Source organism: Petaurus breviceps, unplaced genomic scaffold (genome assembly GCF_028583685.1).
Source record: "Petaurus breviceps papuanus isolate PSGF00001 unplaced genomic scaffold, PetGlider_PUasm1.0 90515, whole genome shotgun sequence".
Taxonomy (NCBI): Eukaryota; Metazoa; Chordata; class Mammalia; order Diprotodontia; family Petauridae; genus Petaurus; species Petaurus breviceps.
Genome location: NW_027187269.1, coordinates 2,711,614 through 2,735,593, shown reverse-complemented (window position 1 = coordinate 2,735,593; position 23,980 = coordinate 2,711,614).

Below are 23,980 nucleotides of genomic sequence, written 5' to 3'. Positions count from 1 at the left end.
TATACGCATATCAATCTTTATCCAGGTACTTCAAGACCAAGTTTATATTTAACCAGTGTGACTGTTTCTTTGTACATTTTGTACAAACTTTGAAAGTGTGCTCTGTAGGAGCAGAGACTGCCAGTCACTCTACATTTGTTGAATGCCCTCTGTGTGGGCAACTTACTATAAATAAGTCATATGGAAAGAGTCAAAAGAAATAGAATATAAAAGCTTTCCCTTGAAGGAGATCATAGTTAATAGAGAAAATAGAAGCATAAAAAGAGAAACACATACAAACAAAACATATCAAGTATGACCAAACAGAGTTGAAAAGTGTTTGTATATATACATATATAAATATATATATGTGTGTATATGTATCTATGTTGGGAGGAGGTTGGAATGGAATCACGTTACTGGATCCAACTAGAGTTCATCATAAATAATTTAAAGGAGGAGGTGAGCTCTGAAATAATGAAAAGAAATGCAAACACAGGAGACTTACCAGTGCCAGATCTCAAGCTGTACTACAAATTAGTAATTGTTTTAAAAATTTTACTCTAATTAAAAAATGGAGAGATAGGGGTGGATAGGTGGCACAGAGAATGGAGCACCAGTCCTGGAGTCAGGTGGACCTGAGTTCAAATCCGGCCTCAGACACTTAACACAAAAAATAGCCGTGTGACCTTGGGCAAGTTACTTAACCCCAATTGCCCTCCAAAAAAAAAATAGAGAGATCCATCAGGGAACAGGACAGTGCCAGGCATATAGTAAATGTTTAATAAATATATTAAGTATAAAGCATATGAGACAAACATATCTAATAAACTAGAATTCAATAAGTATAAAGACACCAGTTATTGTGATACTGTCTATTTAAGAAAAACTATGGGAGAAACTGGCAGCTAAGTTATGCAATGGATAGCGTGTTGAGCAGACTCAAGAAGACTCATTTTCCTGATTTCAAATCTGGGCCCAGACGCTTAATATCTATGTGACCCTAGGCAAGTTACTTAACCCTGTTTGTTTCAGTTCCTCATCTAAAAATGAGCTAAAGAAGGAAATGGCAAAGCATTCTAGTATCTTTGCCAAGAAAACCCCAAATGGGGTCACACAGAATCAGAAATGACTAATCAACAACAACACTGGGAAAGCTGAGCATCAATATGGAAGGAATGAGAATTATACCAACACATCAAACCTTATACAAAAATAAATTCCAAAGGATATATGAGGAAAATATTTAATTTCATCTACAAATTAAGAGAAACATGGAAAAAGTTACCTATTATATCTATAAGAAGCTGAAAAGTTCATGATGAAAAAAGAAATAGAGAGGATCGCAGAGCAGATCATTTTGATTACATAAAGTTTAAAATACGTGTACAAACAAATCTAATAAAACTAAGATTAAAAGGGAAATGATTTAGCTGAAAAAATATTTGTAGCAAGTTTCTCTGATTAAGATCTCATTTCTGAACTTATTCAGATGTATAAAAATATGAAGTATTCTCTAATTGCAAATGGTCTAAGGATATGCACAGGAAATTTTCAATTGTAGAAACCCATCAAGGTTTTGGAGGAAGAGGGATGTGATAGGACTAAGAAATAATGGGCAGGAATTCATAAAAGCTTCACATGGACACAAGTAATTCAAGTGTCCAGATTGATGGGTAGGTTTATATCACAGGTATGGGGATCCTGAATGTGGCAAAAATGAGAAATTCTATTGATAAGGTGGAGATGCTTTTTTTCTGTCCTATTCTGCTGGCTTCTTCATAATTTAAATAATTTGGTTCTGAGGTTACTTTGAAATGTGAAGTAATATTTTTTCTTTTAAATAAATGTGGAAGACAAAAGACCTAGATGATCCAAGGACAAGTTGTATAACATAATTGTCCTCTTTCCATCTGTTTGAATCAATATTTTCTGAACACTTATGATCAATTCCTTGTATAGGGCACTCTAGAAACTACAAAGGTGAAAAAGTCAAGGTACCTGTTCTAAAGGAGTTTATAATTTTGTAAAACAGATAAGACAAGTAGACAACTAGTAATAATCCTGTTGTTGTTTTTGTTGTTGCTGATCCTTTGTTCTCAAAGAAGACCAATAACATAATGAAGGTGAAGTCTTGACATGTGTGTGTATTGAATTTGAGTGAGATAGAGTTGCACAATCATCAATCTCACTCTCTCCTCTAATCATAAGAGCCCAATAATGCAAAGTAGTCATGAATGAGAGCCTTGAGAGAGCTACAGAGATGGCCCAGTGGGGACTCATAGAAAGGAGAGATCACAGATAATTGGGAGGATCAGAAAAGCTTTCATTGTGGAGACGGTATGTGAAATGGGCCTTCAATGATGGTTAGGATTTCAATATAAGAAGATGGAAGAGACAAAGAGCATTTCATTTAGAAGGGATCATAGGCATTTAATCAAACACATTCATTTTACAGATATTGAAAGTGATGCCTATTATATATTTAGTGACATACCAATCAATTTACCAAAAAACTACTTTATAGCACTAGAAAAAATAGTAAGAAAATTCATTTGGAGGAACAAACAGTGCAGAATATAAAGGGAATTAATGAAAAGAAAGGCTAGGGAAGGTGGACTAGCTATACCACATTTTAATCTGTATTATAAAGCAGCAGTCATCAAAACTACTTGGTACTGGCTGAGGAACAGAGTAGTGGATCAATGGAATAGATTGGGTACACGAGACTCAGCAGTCAATGACTATAGTAATCTATTGTTTGATAAACACAAAGACCCCAGGTTTGGGGATAAGAACTCCTATTTGACAAAAACTGCTGGGAAAACTGGAATATAGTATGGCAGAAACTGTGCATAGACCATTATCTAACACCACATACCAAAATTAAGTCTAAATTGGTGCATGATCTAGGTATAAAGGATGATACTATGAGTAACCTGGAAAAGCAAGGAATAGTTTACCTGCCAGATGTGTGGAGAGGGGAAGACTTTATGACCAAACAAGAATTAGAGAGCATTATAAAATGCAAAATGGATAATTTTCATTACATTAAATTGAAGAGCTTCCATCTGAACAAAGCCAATGTAACCAAGATTAAGAGGGAAGTGGGAAATTGAGAAAGAATTTTTACAACCGATGTCTCTGATAAAGGACTCATTTCTAAAATATACAGAGAATTGAGTCAAATTTATAAGAATACAAGTCATTCCCCAATTGATAAATGGTCAAAGGATATGAACAGGCAGTTTTCAGAGAAAGAAATTAAAGCTATCTATAAGCACATGAAGAAATGCTCTAATTCACTATTGATTAAAGAAATGCAAATCAAAACAACTCTGAGGTACCACATCTCACCAGTCAGATTGGCTAAGATGACAAAACAGGAAAATGACAAATGCTGGAGAGGATGTGGGCAAATTGGAACACTAATGCATTGTTGGTGAAGTTGTGAACTGATACAACCTTTCTGGAGAGCAATCTGGAATTATGCCCAAAAGGCTATAAATAATTTCATACCCTTTGACCCAGCAGTACCACTTCTAGGGTTGTATCCCAAAGAGATCATAGAAGTGGGAGGAAGAACCATATATACAAAAATATTTATAGCAGCTCTTTTTGTAGTGGCAAAGAATTGGAAACTAAGGGGGTGTCCATCAATTGGGGAATGGCTGAACAAGTTGTGGTATATGCATGTAATGGAATACTATTGTGCTATAAGAAACGAGGAGCAGGTGGATTTCATATTTACCTGGAGAGGCTTATACGGACTCATGCTGAGTGAGAAGAGTAGAGCCAAGAGAAATTTGTACACAATTACAGACACAATGTATGTGTGATGACCAACTTTGATAGACTGGACTCTTCTCAGCAATGCAGTGTTCAATCCCAAAGTCAATCCCAAAAAGACTCATGATGGAGAGAGATGTCTACATCCAGAGAAAGAACTAGAAAGAATTTTGAGTTTGAATCCAGATTGAAGGAAACTACCGGATCTTTTTCTTCTTCCTGTTTGGTTTTGTTTCCTCTTTCCTATTTTTCATTCCATATGATACAATTTGTCTTTATAACCTGACTAATGTCTAATGTGAAAGTATTTGCAGATCCTATACTTGATTGTATACCATCATGGGGGGAGAGGGTGGGAAGGGGAGGGAGGGAGAGAAAATTTGAAACTCAAGGAATTGTGGAACTGAATCTTGTAAACTAAAAGTAAACAAATTAATAAAGCCAAAAAAATTTAAAAAAAAAGAAATTGAGGCCTAGAGAGGTTAAATGTCAAGTATGGAATCATCCTGTCTCCACAGAAAGTAAATAAAAGGTAATAATAAAGTAACTGAAATATAAAGAAAGTGGAAGATAATAGCATGAGATATGGTTGGAAAGGGAGAGTTGTACCAAGATGTGGAGGGCCATAAATGCAGATCTGCAGCTGGTTTAAGTCAATCAAGAATTCCAAGGGGCAGGTAAGTGGAACAATGGATAGAATATTGGCCCTGGAGTCTTAAGGATCTGAGTTCAAAATCTGGCCTCAGACACTCACTGGCTGTGTAACCCTGGGTAAGTCACTTAACCCCAATCGCCTTAAGGAAAAAAAAAGAAAAAGTATTCTGAATAGCTGGTTACTAGGTAAACCTATGTTCAAGTATTACTTCTGGCATATGACACTACCTCATAATTTCTCAATCATATAGACTAATGATATTAAACTCAAATGGAAAAGAAGCCTAATAAGGATAAAGATCCATGGGGTGGGGGTGGCCAGGTAGCACAGCGAGTAAGAGCACCGGCTCCAGTGTCAGAACGACCTGGAGATCGAATCCTGGGCTCAGACACTCAGCACCACACCCAGAAATAACTGGCCGTGTAACCTTGAGCAAGTTACTGAACCCTGATTGCTTAAAAAAAAAAAAGATCCAGGGGGTGTATATTGGCTAAGAAGACAATATTTTCTTCTTAAAATATTTCCTATTGTCTAAGAAGAAACAAGTTCAATTAGGACTAAGCATGTTTTTTTTTTTCTCTCCTATGCTCTCTGGTTTTTTTAAATTAACGAATTTATTTTTAGCTTACAACCTTCAGTTCCACAAACTTTTGAGTTTTAAATTTTCTCCCCCTCCTTCCCTTCCCACCTCCCCAAGATGACATGCAATCTGATATAGGCTCTACATATACATTCACATTGAACATTAGTCAGGTTGTAAGAATTATAACCCAAACAAACAAAACAAAATAGAGAGATCAAATAGTATGCTTCCATCTGCATTCAGACTCCATAATTCTTTCTCTGGATGTGGATGGCATTTTCCATCATGAGCCTTTTGGAGTTATCTTAGAACCTTGCATTGCTGAGAAGAGCTAAGTCTATCAAAGTTAGTCCTCACACAATTTGACTGTAACTGTGTACAATGTTCTCCCGGTTCTGCTCCCCTCACTCAGTATCTGTTCATATAAGTCTTTCCAGGTTTTTCTGAAGTCTGCCTGCTCATCATTTCTTATAGTACAATAGTATTCCATTACATTCATATACGACAGCTTATTCAGTCGTTCCCCAATTGATGGGCATCCCCTCAATTTGCAATTTTTTGCCACCACAAAAAGAGCTGCTATAAATATTTTTTGTACATGTAGGTCTTATTTCCATTTGTATTATCTCTTTTGGATACAGTCCTAGAAGTTGTATTGCAGGGTCAAAGAATGTATACATATTTCTAGACTTTGGGCATAGTTCCAAATTGCTCTCTAGAATGGTTGAATCAGTTCACAACTCCACCAACAATGCATTAGTGTTTCAATTTTCCCACATCTTCTCCACCATTTATAATTTTCCTGTTTTGTCATGTTAGCCAATCTGATACATGCAATGTGGTACCTAAGAGTTCTTTTGATTTGCATTTCTCTAATTAATAGTGATTCAGAGCTTTTTTTTCCAAATTACTACAGATATCTTTAATTTCTTCCTCATATCCTTTGACCACTTATCAATTGGGAAACTATTTTCATTCTTATAAATTTGACTCATTTCTCTATATATTTTAGAAATGAGGCCTTTAGCAGAGACACTGGTTGTAAAAATTCCAAGTAGCATGTTGTAAAGACTTCAAAGAATATCTGCTGACCTGAAGTAAGACTTGACATCAGCAAATCAGGGACTTACTGAACTTCTGTATAGGTTTCTGTTTTAAACATATGGAGCACTGAAAAGATGCAATGGGATTTTGTTACCATCTCCAGGAAGAAAGATGAGAAGGCTGATTCTAGCATATCTCCTATCATGGCATCTCACTTTTCTGAAATTACTGGCTTTACTCATAGTCTTACTGAACAAGTTAATGCACATAATACTCTGCCATTCAGTACCTTGCAACTCCTACCTCAAGGGCAGCTAGCTGGCATATGTGAGAGAGAGTACTGAACTTAGAGTTAGGAACATCTGAGACACTATGTGACCCTGTATAATTCACTTCTCTCCTGGCCTCAAGAGTTGAGAAATCAACTATCAAATTGGAATAATAATAGCACCACATCTCAGACCCAGGCATTTCCTGTGTGACTGCTGAGAACTAAGAAAGTTCCTTCAATCCTCAGTCCCCTCTTCCACATCTTGTCCTGGTCTCTCTTTCTCAGTTTCTCCATCTGCCATCACTTGAATCTCTAAATGCTGCTCCTCTTCCCTCAACACTTCAAACCAATAGCAAAACCTGAATTCATTCTGATCACTTTGGCCTAGCAGTGCTCAATTTAGGCCTCTGCATGTTTGCTTACTTCTCACAACTCAGTTTTCACTCTCTTTCTCATTCAAGATGTATAGCAAGCAAATTGTCTTCTTCTGGGATGTTAAAAGTCTCACTATTTCCACAGATTATCAAACCTTCACTGAAGACCTTACTCTGGTCCCACCTTATCCCCCCCACACACACACAAAATGGTCTCCATGTCTTCTACAAAGGTATCCAAGAGAGCAAATGAAAATTATAATGTAAGAGAAAATGCTTCTTCTGAAGGTATCACAAACTGTCAGCCCTATGAGAAGGGAGTAATTAGAAAAAGAAATCACTATGGAGAGGGTAGGAGTGTGAACTGGAAGACAGAAAATTGAGGGGTGAAGAGAATTTTTTGAGAAATGAGTCTAACCTGCAAGAGGCAACCTTGACTACTGTAAGTTAGGTATACTCTGCCTTCCATTCCTGGTTCTTTCATAGACTTTGGACATAGCACTTTCAGGCAGCCCCTTAAATACTTAATTTATCTGAATATAAACTTTTATATTCTTTTTCAGTCATGTCCAACTATTCTTCTTTGGGGTTTTCTTGGCAAAGATACCAGAACAGTTTGTCATTTCCTTCTCCAGTTCATTTTATAGAGGAGGAACTGAAGCAAATAGGGTTAAATGACTTGCCCAGAGTCACATAGCTCCAAAGTGTCTGAGGCCAAATTTTGAACTCAGGTCTTCCTGACTCTAGGCCCAGTACTCTATCCACTGAGTCACCAAACTCACACCTTTGCAGAGGTGTTGGGAGAACTGGTGAGACAATGTTTCAAAGTGGTTTGTTCTCCTTGCATGAAAAGCTATATTAGTATAAAGTTGGATCATTATCACTTTTTTTCCCTCTGTCCCAGTATTGCCAAAGACAATATGCCAAAAACCAGTATTTCTTGGGATAGCAGCAAATGACTAATGGAATTAGGGGTAAAAATAATTAAAGTGTGAAAAAGAAATTAGAATGATTAAAAAAACAGAGATGTCTCCAAAGACACATGGCCCACATCCCAGAAGCAGATAATGATAGAGAGGGGTACCATAACAATGGTGACAATGTCAACAACAGCAACAAAAAGAATACAACAAAAAAATCCCCATAAAATTTTTTTTTCATTCCCCAGAAAGAATTTGACAGGTTCCATTACTGAAGATAAGTTTCTTTGATGTCTTAAATTAAAAAGGAATGACCAAAAAAATCTCCCAAAAGCATTTATATTTGCAGTTCCCCCAGATAGATTCTTCAAAAGATTTTTGAATTTCCTGGTTTTAGGTAGGAGAAATACAGATTAAAAAATATGTATTAGTCATGGCCTTTGGAGCTTAGCATACACATTTATTATGCTCTTCACATTCCAGGGCCCCTCATTTTCAATCCATAAGTCCATGCTCTGGCCAAATCTCTCTTTAACTCTTGTTTTTAATAAAATAAGCTTGGCCTAAAGCTGGTTACCTTGCATGACATGATTTATGACCATGGATCATTTCTGTGAATAAGGCAAATTATCTTAATGACTTTGCAGTCCTAATCGGGAACATTTACCACAGCAGTCAAGCTAACACAGTCTATCAATCTGTAAATGTTGACAAATTGAACAACAGAGTTTCTCATTGCTCCAAAATGTTGCCTGCTATGGAAATAATTTCATGCTGTTTAAGATGATTTTTTTAAAAGCAAAAACACAAAACAAAACAAAAAACAAAGGGAAATCATGAGTAGTGATATAAATTATTTAACTAAATAGTGGTGTGACTTAGTGAAAAGTATTATCCAAGTTGCAGTCAGAAGATTTAAGTTTAAATCCTGCCTCATGTAGTGACTAGCTTATGTGGTCATAGGTAGGTTACTCAACCACTTAGTCTCTTCGCACACACTTGTAAAGTAGGTGTAGTAACCCTTGAATTACCTATGTCACAGGATCATACGGATTAAAGTTCTCTATGAATCTGAAAGCACATTAGGAAGTATGACTTGCTATTGTACAGACAAGATTATCAGTGGGGTAAAAAGAAAACTTTTCCAACCTTGTGACCACCAAAGGAGATGGTCTGGGGTGATGAGATAGTAGTAACACAAGAGCTAGATTACTATCCCAAATAACAAGGAGAATAAGAGAATCAGGGATATAGAATAGATAGGCAATGTTTAGAGGTTTAGAGGGATTAAGTGACTCACATATACTATACCCTCACAAAATCTCACATATACTAAGTAACAGAGATTGAATTCAAATACAGATCATTTTATGTCAAATTCAGAGACATTTCCTCTATACTCTGCGGCTTCCATTTTGCAGAGGTCATTTGGGGATATTTATTATTCTCTCTCTCTCTCTCTCTCTCTCTCTCTCTCTCTCTCTCTCTCTCTTTCACACACACACACACACACACACACACACTTTCTGAGGGGACGGTGAGAAGTAAAAAGGGCAAAACCAACCAATCTTGACAAATCTGTCTGTAGTCATCTTGATAGAATATTCTGCCTTCACAAATCAGCATGAGTTCAACCATGTCTCAAAAATATTTTTGCCATCTGACAATACCTCATTTCCATATGAAACCTGAAAGGGACTTTGGAGGTCCCTTCAAAACGCCATTGAATCCCTATTGTAAACCTCTAATTTTACAGATGGTGAAACTGAAGCACAGAGAGTTTAACAAACTTGCGTAAAGTCATTCACTTCAAATCCAGTCCTCTTTCCACTATTCCATGGTATAAGTGGCTAGAATTTGTAAAAGTTCTGAAGTATAGTAGGAGGCAACTAGGTGACTCAGTGTATAGAGGGCTAGGCCTGGAATCAGGAAAACCTGAGTTCAAATTCTGCCTTAGATATTTACTGACTGTGTGATCCTGGGCAAGTCACTCAGCCCTGTTTGCCTCAGTTTCCTTATCTATAAAATGAGCTGGAGAAGAAATTGGCAAAACACTGCAGTATCTTTATTGAGAAAACCCCAAACAGGGTCATAAAAAGTCAGACGTGACTGAACAACTACACCAATGATAAAATAAAACAGTTAAGTTCATTTGGAGGTAATAATTTCTTTCCCCCTGCACTAAATTTGAAAAGAAATTTACCACCTGGATCTTTATTTAAAAGGCATTGAACAATGTGACAGACAGAGTGAGTCTACAGCTATTCAGCTATAGTTCTGAACAAAGATACAGAAATATTCTTCAAATGGACTTTTCTTATTGCAGCCATCCATTAAAACTAAAAGCAGCGCATTAATATTTTTGTACAATGAAGGCATTTCTGTAAGAATCTAAGGTAACAAATGACCAGATACAAAACTCTCTGATCATCAAAAAAGACAGACAGTTTTGAAAATGTCAAAGCATGAACACCTAATGGATATCCATTAGGCCAACTCTCTGAAGTTTCAAATGACTCAAGTAAGTTTTTAGTAAGGACTGGATTGGTAATCAATTCAAGGTTGAATTCTCTGAGACATGTCAATATTTTGCAGTGTTGATTAAAGAGAGATCTTTATTTGTTAAACATCAGACTTTCCAGAGTCAACCTGAAGCATCTGAAAATTTAGGAGTCAGATTTGTCTTCTATGTAAAAGCAACTCCAATTTTTAGCATTTTTTGAAAAGTTTTGAGTTCCAAATTCTATCCCTCCGTTCCCCTCATCCCACACAGGAGACAGAAAGCAATCAAATATAGTTTATTACATGTGCAATTATGTAAAACATTTCCATGCAAGTTATTTTGTATGATAAGAAAAATGGGAGAAAGTAAAAAATAGCATACTTCAGTCTATATTCAGTAAATATCACTTCTTTCTTGAAGGCTTTGGATTGCTTCATCATTAGTCCTTTGTGATTTCCTTGGACCATTGTATTGCTGAGAACAGAGTTCATAGTTCTTCATCAAACAATATTGCTGTCTGCTGTGTACAAAATTATCCTGGTTCTGTTCACTTCATTATGCATCAGTTCATGTAAGTCTTTCCAGGTTTTTTTCTGAAATCATTTTTCTTGTCATTTCTTGTAGCATGAAAATATTCTATTACAATCATATTCCACAACTTGTTTAGCTATTCTCCAACTGACAGGCATCCCTTTGATTTCCATTTCTTAGTCACCACAAAAAAAAAGCTGCTATAAATATTTTTGTACAAATAGGCCTTTTTCCCCCTTTTTTGGGTCTGACTTCTATTCTCACTGAAACAGAAGTCCCTATTATTAACATGCACAGTTAGATTGCAGGGTTATCTAGTAGTAGTTGGGTGGAAAATTTTCTCAAAAGAGAGCTCTGAATTTTCCTAAGTCCTTGGATTTTCTTTAAAATGTCTTAAGTCTCACTTAATGCTAATATCTTTCCTCTAAGATTATCACCAATTTATTACATGTATATCTTTAGTGCATAGTTGTTTACATGTTTTCTTTCTTCATTATACTGTGAATTTCATAAGAGTAGGCACTATGTTTGCCTTTCATTGCACCTCTAGAACCTAGCAAAATACCTGGCATACAGTAGGAGCTGAATAAATGCTTACTGACTTGACAAATTTTCCATTGAAATTCCAGCGTCTTGCACCATGAAACATGAAAATAAAGATTTGGATATGAAAAAAATGTTAAAGAAATTACTACCAATTGTTTGCTTTGATCATAAAAGAATCTCAGGGCTCTTTTATATTGTTTCTATGGACTATCTATAAGACCTATTCTGTAGATGATAGTAAGAACATTATTCACCCAGAAAAAGATGGACTTGAAAATTCAATTTAACAAAAATAGTGTAAGAAGCAAATCAATGTTAATTGATAAAAAATCATCAGAATCTTATGGATACCTCCAAATACTGGATATGTATTTTTCACATATTAATATCATCTACAAATCCAATACAGTAATCTAAATTTTAATTACTTTATTAGGATGCTGATAGTGCTATAGGGGTGGCTAGGTGGCCCAGTGAATAGAGCTCGAGCCCTGGAATCAGGAGGACCTGAGTTCAATTCTGGCCTCAGACACTTAACACATACTAGCTGTGTGACCTTGGGCAAGTCACTTAATCCCAATTGCCCTGCCCTCACCCCTCCAAAAAGCAAAAAAAAAAAAAAAAGAATTGGTGCTCTACCATTTTAATCCAATTCGACAAGCATTGATTAACCTCCTATTCTGTATAAGACATTGTGCTACCTGCTATGGATGGCACAGCAATGAATATTATGCCCTCATAGAATTCATAGTTTTGTAGGGAAAAGAAGATATTGTCAAATCATTATTATATATAACATAGGAGTGAGCACAAGATGTTTTTATGGAAAGCAAAGTCAAAGGTTTTGGGGGGACGTGGGAGCCAGCTATGTCTCTACTTCTATGACCTCACTTGAGTCACTTCATTTCTCTAACATGAAGTTTCATCATTTATAAAATATGTGGTTAAACTAGTTAATCTAAGAGGTCTTTTCCAGCTCTAACACTCTATGACACTGTGAGGCCACGTGTCAGTATTGGTAAGATTGCTAAATTTCGACTCAGAAAACCTGTTTCAAAAACATTTGAAAATCCTGGCTCTGCCATTTACTATCTGTTGGACTTTGGCTAAGTCCCTTTACCTCTCTCTGTCTCTGTTCTTCATCTATTAAAATTAGGATTTGGACTCTTAATAGCCATTCAAGCTCTAAATGAGTATTCCAAAGTAGTTGTGAGAGGAAAGTGGACAAAGGAATTATTTCTATTTGAGTGAATTACATAAGCCTTCATAAAGGAATTGGAATCTGAGCTATATCTTAAAGGATATTTAGGATTTCAACAGCCATAGTGAAGGACATCCCATATGGATAAAACTGTAAACATGAGCATGGAAGTAGGAAAGTTCAGGACACATTAAGCAAATAACAGTCTGGTTTTAATAGAAGATGGAGTGTGTGTGTGTGTGTGTACTATATATATATATATATATATATATATATATATATATATATATTATATATATACATATATATATATATATATAATTGGAGCAATGGCCCATTTTAAGTCCCAACAACTTCAGATAAAACATTCTATCCACTTCCAGAGAGCTATAGTCTAGAAGCAGTCCAGAAGACTACAGAATGAGCCGTGTTTTATGTCTTTCCCTTCCCTTCCCAACCCTTCCCTTCCCTTCTCCCTCCCCTTTTCTCTCCTCCACTCCCCTGCCCTCCCCTTCCCTTCATTCTTTCTACAAGCCTGATACAGGAATGTGTTTTACTTCCATTATACATCTCTGTAGTGAAGTAATGGTGTTGTTGGGTTTTGGAGAGTTTTGCCTTCTCAGTTCATGGAGAATAGGGAGGTGAAAGGGAGAAAATTTAGACCTGAAAATAAAATTAAATTGAATTTTAAAAAAGAATAGTTGGAGGTTATACTGGAAAGGCCTATTTTGTCCAAATTCTAAGTGATTTTCAATATTGATGGTGGTATGTTGTCTTTTTAAAGTATGCAACAGGAAGCTATTATAGATATTTGAGTAGAAAGCAGCAGGCTCAAACCCAAAGAACTCTCGCATTTTCGTTGCCGTGGAATATCCTCCCATGATCTCCTTTACAAATGGGCTCTGTGACCTAGCGCCCCCTTCCCCTGAGCCAGGTCACTGGTGATCGTCTGCTGCAGCCCACTGCCTGACAGGGGCTGCTAGGGAGCTGCCACTAAGGTTTACATCATCATAAGAAGAGCAAGCAATATGTCAGCAATCCCATCCAGCGGTTCACTTGTAGCAAAACATGACTACTACAGAAGGCGTCTGGGTTCCACCTCCAGCAATATCTCCTGTGGAAGTGCTGAGTACTCTGGGAAAGTGATTCCCCCACCATCCTGGTCTTCCCAAATCAGACCCAGGCCACTGGTGGGCAAGCTTCTTCTAAGGCAAGTCGAGTCATCCATTCATGACAACTGTATTGGAATCCCCAGAGCACTCAGGAACTTTCCAGGTTGCTCATGGCACGATCACCTGTGACCTGGCTCAGGAGGCCATGAGGAAGCGGCATGTCAGCGAGCCCAGCAAGACCAGCACTGGGCCTTCTGCATGAGCAGCAGCACCCTCCCTGCTGCTCCCCCGCTTCTGAAGTATGCTAGGCGTCAGAGCCCATTTCCCCCTCCCCTCCCCTCCCTTCCCTCTCCCACCTATTCCTTTAGAATAGATAGTCTGCATAAGTGTAGAAGTAGTTGTGGGTGTGTGTGTGTGTGTGTGTGTGTGTGTGTGTGTGTGTGTGTGTTTTTAAGGAAAGCAAGCAAAACACCAAAAAACAAGTAAAAGAAACCACACTGCTATTGTTTTGGTTTTTTTTTTTACTATCTGAATCACCTATGTGCTTTTCGGCAGGCTCAGTAACCTATTTACTTTGTACTCAACTGAAACTAATAAACTTTGAGCAGCCTTTAAAAAAAAAAAAAGAAAGAAAGCAGCAGGCTCAGGATCATACATAAGTTAGATGATCTGGGCAACATCCTTTTTATGGTTTGTAGTTAAACAAAGAATTAAGTGTTGTTTGTTATTAGTAAAGATCATTGGTTGAAATATTTGATTTTTATCTTGAGGGGTTTTTTTTTGCCTTTTGGAGGGCAACTGGGGTTAAGTAACTTGCCCAAGGTTACATGGCTAGTTCTTGTGTGTATGTGTGTGTTAAGTGTCTGAGACCGAATCCGAACCCAGGCCCTCCTGACTCCAGGGGGCCAGAGCTTTACTCATTGTGTCACCTAGCCGCCCTTGCATTTTCATTCATATAAAATTTGATTGTTTTAAATTCTACAAGATCAAATATGTATAAATGAATTCTTTCCTTGTCCAAACCATCTCATATTAGAAAAAAAAGAAGAAAAAGAAACCCTGAAATCATACTCTAATAAGATTCCAAAGCTATATTATCTGTAGGGGTAAATTGGGTCATAGGATAAAAGAGGAAAAAAATGATGCATTAATGTGAGTGAATTTCAAAAAACTCTCCCCAAAATAGTCTTCTTCCTCTTTGATCTTAAAAGCCTTTCATTTGTAGTTCCATGAAAAACCAGCTTTATGTATAAGGTTTCAGGAATCAATGGCTACAATACTAAAATTTGGTGGTCTGAGTGAGGACGTGCTGTGCATTAAAAAAATAAAAACAAAATGGATAATTAGGAATAATCTTTGTGGGGTTTGTTCCTCTCTTTAAAAGGACACAAAAATAATCTTTTCTTTTTTTTTAATTTTCTTTTTTTATCATGATTTGACAAGTATCACCAAACACAAACATGTCAATCTAGCAAGAACAGAAAAAAAGGATTGTATCTGAAATTGTAAGCTTCTATTTATGTAAAGATTTTTAAAATGTGCATCAAATTTAACACATTTTAACAAAATGTCCTGCCTTCCTATTTCTCTTGAATTTCCTTCCTACCCTGTTCTGGGTACTGTTTTACTGTTTCATTGATACATATTTCTTTCTTTTCTTTTTTTTTTTTCTTTCTTGCATCATTATCACCAACCATTCACTCCCACCCCCCAGCCCCCTTCCAAATAAAACCATCCCTTGAAGCAAATAAATGTAGTCAGACAACATTTTCAAAACTGGTTACTGGTTAATATTGTGTCTACATTAAAGGAGTCTTTGATGGGATTGAGCAGATTTTCCCCAAAAAAGCCAATTCAGTGTGCTGTTGTTTTCTCTTCTATATGCCCAACTATTGGTGTTTGGATTGTATTGCAATGTAGCTGCTAAATGTTAGTCAAAGAGCAGAAGTAGCAGATACTTAGCACATAAGCAATGTGCCTGAGGCCTTTTAAATCATGGCATGCATTAGAAAAGGCAATGTAGCTCAGGCTCCCTGGGGATTCATAGCCCTAACATCAAACAATTGTTACAGACAAAATTCATTTTGAAACCTGTTTTAAAAAAGCAACCTGGTCAAACAAAATGACTGGAAGTGCCACTTTCGTTTAGCTGCCAAAAGAGCCATTTGGCCTCTCCTAATTCTGTTACAAGTAAAATTGCACAGCTCTCTGTAATTCCTATCCTAAATATCATGCTCCCAATTTTGCCCCAGAAAACTTGAGAGTTAACAATTGAATGTGAGGAGATTTTAAAATATAACGTTCATTTTATTAGTGGAAGTATAAATGTCATCTTTTCATAGGTTAAAATGAAAGAATAAATTAATGTGCTAGATAAAAAACTGAAAACTAAGGAGAAATGTGTCCACCCATGGAGGAAATGACTGAACAATGATATATAGACATAGATATATAGAATACATATAAAATATTATTGTGCTGAAAAAATAATGAAAGGGACAGTTTCAGAGAAACGTGGGAAGATTTCTATGAACTCCTATAGAGTGAAGGGACCAGAACCAAAAGAACAATTTGTACAAGATAACACCAAAGAGAAAAAAGCTACTTTGAAAGACTTAAGAACTCTTATCTATGTAGTAACCAACCATGATAACCAAGCACAGATGTTGAAACTTGCTACCTACCTCTTGACAAGTTTGAGTCGCAGAATATTGGCATTTATTTTGCTTGACCATGAATATTTGTTGGAAAAATTGTTGTTTGTTTTTTTATGATTTTTGATAGAGGAAGTTGGGGGAAATGGGCAATTCTCTATAAGTTTGTCAAAATGAGCCAGAAATAGCAGAGGATCATTAAATAATGTTTCAATGCACAGGAAAAAAAAAGAAACAAAAGTAGTCAGAGGGAAATACATACAAACAGGACAGTTATGAAATTTACATGTTGATGTTATTATACTTAAGAGGAAAAGCAAGCACTTTGTAATTAATGTCTGTGATATATTATTTTTTGATTTATGGAAATGTTCATTTTATGCAGTATTTGTTAAATTCAGAATAAAAATAGTTTTTTTAAAAATCATTTGCTAGCAGATTTTCAAACTTTGTTATTTCAAAGGAGAAAACAAGGGACATTTGCTGTGTCATTATGTCTATTTATTTATTTTACATATTTATTCATAAATAGGCTCAGTAGCTGTGAAGATAATATGACTAAGCATTAATAATTTGAAATAATATGTCACTTTCAGAACTGAAAACATATATCTATGTCATAATGTATTATATGGAAGGAAGTTAAACATGTTTGACCCTGATACTCTTATTTTCTTCCATCTTCTTTTTTTTTCCCTTGCTGCCATATTCCTCAAACCTTCTCTTTCCTCTACGTATCCATCCATTTTGTTTTTAAATGTCTATCATTTGCTCCATGCCACTCTTGCTGAAGTTACATTCTTGAAGGTCAATGATCAACTCCTTTTAAAAAGATCCAATGACCTTCTCTCAATCTTGATCTTCCTTTATTTCTCTGTGGTATTTGATAATATTGACCATTCCTTCCAATTGTAATTTCTTTCTTGTTTTCCATGACAATACATTTTCCTGGTTTTCTTTCTTCCTCTCTCATAGTTCCATCTCTGATATCATTGTTGGATACTTTCCCTTCAGACCCTCCACTTAATGTATAGTAACCAAGATTCTATACTTAATCTTTTTTTTTCTCTAATGAATTCATTTCATAGTGAGCACAGCTGTTCCTAGGGATTGAACTATTACAATGATCTTAATTTCTATTCCCTATCCACAGATCTAGCCCAAACTGTAGGGTTTTCATAAAAAGTCTAAACTATAGTCTCTCTTCCTCCTCCTTCTTCTTGTGGTTCTTTTTCTCCTTCTTCTAACATATATATATATATATATATATATATATATATATAAGTTCATGTTTCATACAACTGAACTTGCTCCTCCATTCACCTACCCCATTTCTGTTTGTAATAGCATGATGTAGCTACCACTAAAAGCCTTAATATCATATTTTAATCTTCCCTCTTATTTATTCCCTAAATATAACCTGTCATCAAATCCAATCATATTTCTTCCTTTGAATATATCAGATTTGTGCATTTCTCTTTGTTCTCACTGTCATAAACAATGGTCAAAGCCCTCAGTAATTTAACCACATTCCCCAAAAAGGACATTTTATTACCTTAGCACACTTAATAGTTTGTTACTCAAGTTACTCCAAACTTTTGGCTCCAGTGGAAAGGTATCACCATAGACTATAATCAAAGCATACTTTTTAGATGGATCTAATGGCAGAAGGGACTTAATTTATTTCTAGGATCAACTACTTTCCCTGAACATTTACCTTTTATGTATTGTTTTCAACCTTTCTGAAGCTTCTGACTTGACTTGCATAGTCATTATCCATTACTCCTAGACATAGCCTTTGTATGTCAACATTTTCATAAGCAATATGCCTCATGTCCTTAATCTGTTCCAGTAGATACAAATCCTCAATTCTTCCTCATTTCTTTAGTGAGGTAAATACTCCTTCTCAGGGATATTTTATGAAGTCAAGTTTTGAGAGCTAATCTCAGTCATTCAGTAGAAAAACATGTCCTAAATGCTTATGCTCTGGGTCCAGCCATCCTTGAAAATATAGCACTTTCACTATTGTGTGTGTATATATAAAATCTCATTTAATTCTCAAAACAACCCTGTAAGTATGATTTTCCTCAACTATATGGACAAAGAAACAGGTCATAAAATTTATCCAAGGTTATTTGGGTGACAAAGATATGTTTCACACACAGTCCTTCTGACCACTAATGTTGTCTTTCCTCCATATGAGACACCAAAAGCTTTAATCCTTTGCAAAGAAAAGACTAGTGGAATTCTTGACTTTAAGGGAAATGATAAATGGAGTATTATGACTCTAAGCTGCACTATATTGGAAGGAATCAAGTCAAGATAGTATTTTTCCATGATCCTTTATATTTGAAAGAGGGCGCCATTCTCATATGAGCTCTTGAAAATCAGAGCTATGTGGGAATATGAGCATTTCCTATTTTTCACTATCAACCAATCCTTTGTACCTCTTATTGACAATTTAGCAAGGACTTTGAAGCTTAACCCATTTGATGTCTACTCTGGCCTGGGTGCTTACATACCCTTCTTTACTATTCAAATGAGGGTAAAATCCCCCAACCAATTACAGTCAGTTTATAATCACAGCCTTTTAAACAGCTGTCAACCTGCAGGCCATCTGGAAACCCAAAGCAGAAGAGCTTCTTGCCATATTGGGTGACACCGGATTTTAGAAATACTTAAAAGATAAAAAATACTTTCCATTCTCTAAAGGAAATTTCAGCACTTTTTAGATAAGCATGACACATAGTAACCAAAATGTTTTACCTGTAGAGTCTGTAGTTTTATATCTCTTCTACTTTCAAGTTCACAAGGGTGATGTGAGAAATTGGCTCATAAAATTCGTCAAAGCACAAGTGTTTTCCTCATATTCATTATTTTTCACGTTTTAGACATCTTCCTTTCAGTGGGAATAGTTACTTAATAATATGAAAATAATAAGTGTTTTTTTTGTTTTCCAAGCACTCCTTAGTTCCTTTAACCATTGTGACAGCGCTTGAGAATAATGTAATCTTATTTGCTCTAAATTTTAAAATTAAAATATTTGGTCACAGAAAAAAAAACAGCCATTGCTATCAGGTTTAGAATCAGTACTTGGGAGTTTCTGAATTCTTCTCAGATGACTAATCCTCCTTCTTGGAAGGAGATAAGAAAAAACAAACACTAATAACTTTAAACTAGAAATAAGAAAGAAATCCTAATTTTAGTTCATCATATTAGATTTAATTCAATATCAAATCAAAAGAATTTTTATCAATATTTGATTATGATTACTATTAATAATTTAAATATTTGTGACTATCATTGATAATACAATAATAACATGAGTTTACTGTAAACCCCGGAGGAGGTAGGGCAAAGATTGATAATGAAAGTAACTGGGCTCTCCTGAGTAGGAAACAAGAATGGGGAAGGGTTCCCCTTGCTCAGATACTTTAGTGTATCTTTAGTCTCATTGATTGGAATATTTTCTTCAATGATCCAGATTGTATGCTATCCATACCCCCCTATCCTATGAAAGCATTGTTAATTTCCTACCATAAGGGTGCCACAGGGTCTTCACCCAGTATATTGATACTCATCAATATACTGATTCTTCATCAATTTCTCGACATCTTAATGATTGTAGTGATGCTCTCACACTGTCTGCCTTTCATGTCTGACTCTTTCCACTTACTCTTCTCATCATACATTTCTTTCATCACATCTATTACCCCTTTTCTACAGAGTTCTTCATTAGTTATGTTACCACTTTCTAACATAAACCATGTTCCCAACATTTTATTTATTTTCAAGTATTCAGAAATGTTTTGTATAGTATATTGTAGCCATAGGAAATTCACAACCACCAATAACTTCCTTTCAATCAAATATCCCTTCTTCCTGCACAAAGCCCATACCCTAGCAAGGTTTAAGGAGGAGAATGGCTTCAGCCAATGGCTCTTCACTGAACTTTTTGTACCACATAGTCTGCATTCTATTAATATGTAAACAATAATGTCCTTGGAGCTGAGCTAATGAAATGAATGAAAATGAACTTTGGAGCAGTCATTTGGAAGCCTGCCAAGATAGGTCACCCTTCTTCTCTGGATCTCCATTTACCTCATTTATAAAATGGGAATGGGGATGATCTATGTGGTGCCTTTCAGCAGGAACATCCTTCAATTGTATGATTCTGTATTATGATCTTTTCACTATTGGTATCTGTATGGGCAACTTTAAGAGGCAGCTTGTTGCTGTAATGGACAGAGTGCTAGACCTGGAGACAGGAAGTCCTGAGTTCAAATTCACCCATAGACACTCACTAACTGTATGACCTTGTACAAATCAGTTTATCTCTGTCTGCCTCAGTTTCCTCATCTATAAAAAGGAGATAATAAAAACACCTACATACCAGCCTTCTTGTAAAGATGAAATAAGGTAATATTTTAAAGTACTCATATACCTTAATCTTCTACATAAATAATAGCTAATGTTATGTTTCCCTTTGATTTCTATGCTTCTTCTGTCTGAAATAGAATGTACTTGTTTCATACAAAAAAAGTTGATTTTTTTTTAATGTCATGTTTTGGGGCGGCCAGGTAGCACAGTGAGTAAGAGCACCAGCCCCACTGTCGGGATGACCTGGGGATCGAATCTGGGCTCAGATACTTAGATTATTACACCCAGAAATAACTGGCTGTGTAACCTTGAGCAAGTTACTTAACCCCAATTGCTTTAAAAAACAAAATGTCATGGTTTGGCAAATTATGAGAAAGTCCAGAGTATACTGGGTGAGGGAAACAATCACCATAACACAACTATGAATAGGCTGTATTAAACTTTTATTAATGAAATGTAATCCAATTCTTCCTGGAATTGTATGAAAACAAAATACTCTGTGTTTATGCACTCTGCGAGAATTATAAATAGGGTATTAAAAATAACATAAATGAGCTACAAATCTTGAGAAGTGAGGGAGATAACACTTAGTTTTAATGTACATATTATTGTGTGTTGTTGATAGATATCTAACTACGCTGTAACTCTCTTTGCTTCCTCTTGTTAGAGATCCCAGAATGTTCACTCTAAACACCTGTTCTCTAAGGTTTATAATTCAATTGTTAAGAAATAGCTCTGGGGTAGAGGCTTACTGTTAGTGTCTCCTTGTGAATCACGTTTTTAGCTTGAAAACAAACAGGTTGTCTCTTGGAAATCTAACAGGTTTTTAACAAATTTCATTTTCAACACAGCAAAAACAAACAAACAGGAAAAAACCCCTAGTTGCTTTAAGGAGCTTGACACTGAAAAAAAATCTTGTAAAATTAAGTTTGATGACCCCAAAACATTAACATATGGCAATGTTTCTTACATAACTCAGGTCATAATTTTTAATTTTGGAAAACAGCTGTTATAATAAGCTTTTAAACAACTTTTGCAACCACTTATATATTGCATATCTGGAATGCCACTAGTTTAAACATGGCAGAAATTGATAGGGCTAGGCCAATGATCCAGACATTCAAAGCTTTCCATAAAAATACTGAAATAAGATGAATTGAGCTATAATATCCTATCCTTGGATCAAGTACTTTGGAAAATAGGAAACTCATTCACTTTCATTGAGCTGGAACTGTCATCTCAGTGAGAAAACAGAAACAATTTTGTAGAATCTACATTTCTTGGTCTCTGACAATTCTAAGGTCATAATGTAATAATAAAGATTTTATTTCATCTGAAGCATCTGAGAAAACCAGTTAAAATGTACTTTTTTTAAGTAGACCAAATTTTTTTTCCTGAAGGCAAGAATTCTTAGTCACTTGGAACTATGGAATGAAATTAGTGCCCTTTAGGTTGTCATGACTAATATTATTTTGCATATCCACAACACATTGATTTCAGTAAGCATTTATTAAGTGTCTATTGTATGGATGGTGAGAATTAAAATTAAACAACACTGGGGTGGGGGAGTGGCACAGTGAATAGAGCACCAGCACTGGAGTCAGGAGGACCTGAGTTCAAATCTGACCTCAGACACTTAACACAAAAACTAGCCATGTGACCTTGGGCAAGTCACTTAACCCCAATTGCCCTCCAAAAAGCAAAAAACATAATAAAATTAAATTAAACCACACTGTTAGGTTACAAATCCTCTCTATATTATTCAGCCAAAATAACATTGCTGCCCTTAGTATTGTAGTGCCATCCAATGTATTTTCTTGAAAACAATTATTAGTGTTAACCAGACTATGCCTATATAACTTTAATTTAGAATTCTTAAAGGATGACTTCCAGTGCCTTCCAGACTGCCCTTTGAGGAAGTAGATGTTTACATGTACCAGGATCATGTGCCTGGATCACTGAAATATGCTTTTATCCCGGCTTCATTTTCTCCTCCTTCCAATTCATCCTTCACACTACAGATAAAAAGCCTTCATTATGCATAGATCTGTGAAGGGCATTCACCTGTTCAAAACATCTCATTACTTACTGAGTAAAATTAAAACTCCAGCATTCAAACCCTGCTATAATCTACTACCACCATACCTTTCTTGTTATTTCTCATGTATTCTATCATCCAGCCAAGTTATTATCCATCTGACAGTTCCTTGCCTCCATGTTTACTTAGAATCCCTGTGTTTTTTTTAAATAATGTTGAATGTAGTTTATTGTAAAAAAATTTTTATATGTGAGTGCTTAAATTCTAATGATCTGTACATTGCCAGCTGAGCTACTTATACAGAATGGTAAATGCCCCCCCCAAACCAATACACTTATTTTCATGGTGTATATTTTTTATAATATTTTATTTTTCCCCAATTACATGTAAAAGTAATTTTTTAAACAGTTTTGAGTTCCAAATTCTATCCTTCCCTCCTTCCCCTATCCTCTCACCTCCTCTCTCCAAGATAGTAAACAATCCTATATAGGTTATACGTGTGTAGTCATGTAAAACATTTCCATAAAAGTCATTTTGTGCAAGACTTGAAGAAAAGAGGTGGCCAGGTAGCACAGCGAGTAAGAGCACCGGCTCCAGTGTCGGGATGACCTGGGGATCGAATCTGGGCTCAGACACTTAGCACCCACCCAGAAACACCTTGCTGTGTAACCTTGAGCAAGTTACTTAACCCCAATTGCTTAGGGGCATCCAGGTGGCTTAGCAAGTAAAGAGCACCAGCTCCAGTGTCAGGATAAAATCCAGGCTCAGATACTTAGCACCAAACCCAAAAATAACTGGCCATGTAACCTTGAGCAAGTTACTTAACCCAGATTGCTTTAAAAAAAAAAGACTTGAAGGAAAAAAAAAGAATGAAAGAAAGTGAAAAATAGCATGCTTCAGTCTGTATTCAGATAGTAGCAGTTCTTTCTCTTGAGGCAGATAGCATGCTTCATCATGAGTCCTTTGGGATTAGACTCCTTATGCTTTAACATTCTTCCTCCATTCCTTTGCTCTATGATTCCTCTCCATTATTTAGAACTTGTATTATGTTCAGCATTTCAAGGAAAATAAACCAAGACTCAATCATTCAGTGAATCATTAAACAAGCTTTCAAGTAGGGAGCTGCAATGTGCCAGATAATGTGCCTTTACAAAGGATACAGATGCACAAATAAAATAGTCCCTGCCCTCAAAAAGCTTACTTCTATCAGGGGAGAGAATATGTACACATACAGATATAGAATCTGTATAAATGAATATAAGGTAAAGGCATATTGGTGCTAAGTTGTGAAGAACTTTCAAAGATCAAATGGAGGCTTAATATTTGCTCCTCAATCTAATAAAGAGTCCCTGGAGTTTGCTGTTTAGGTAAGTGATACAAATAGACCTGGGTTTTAGGGA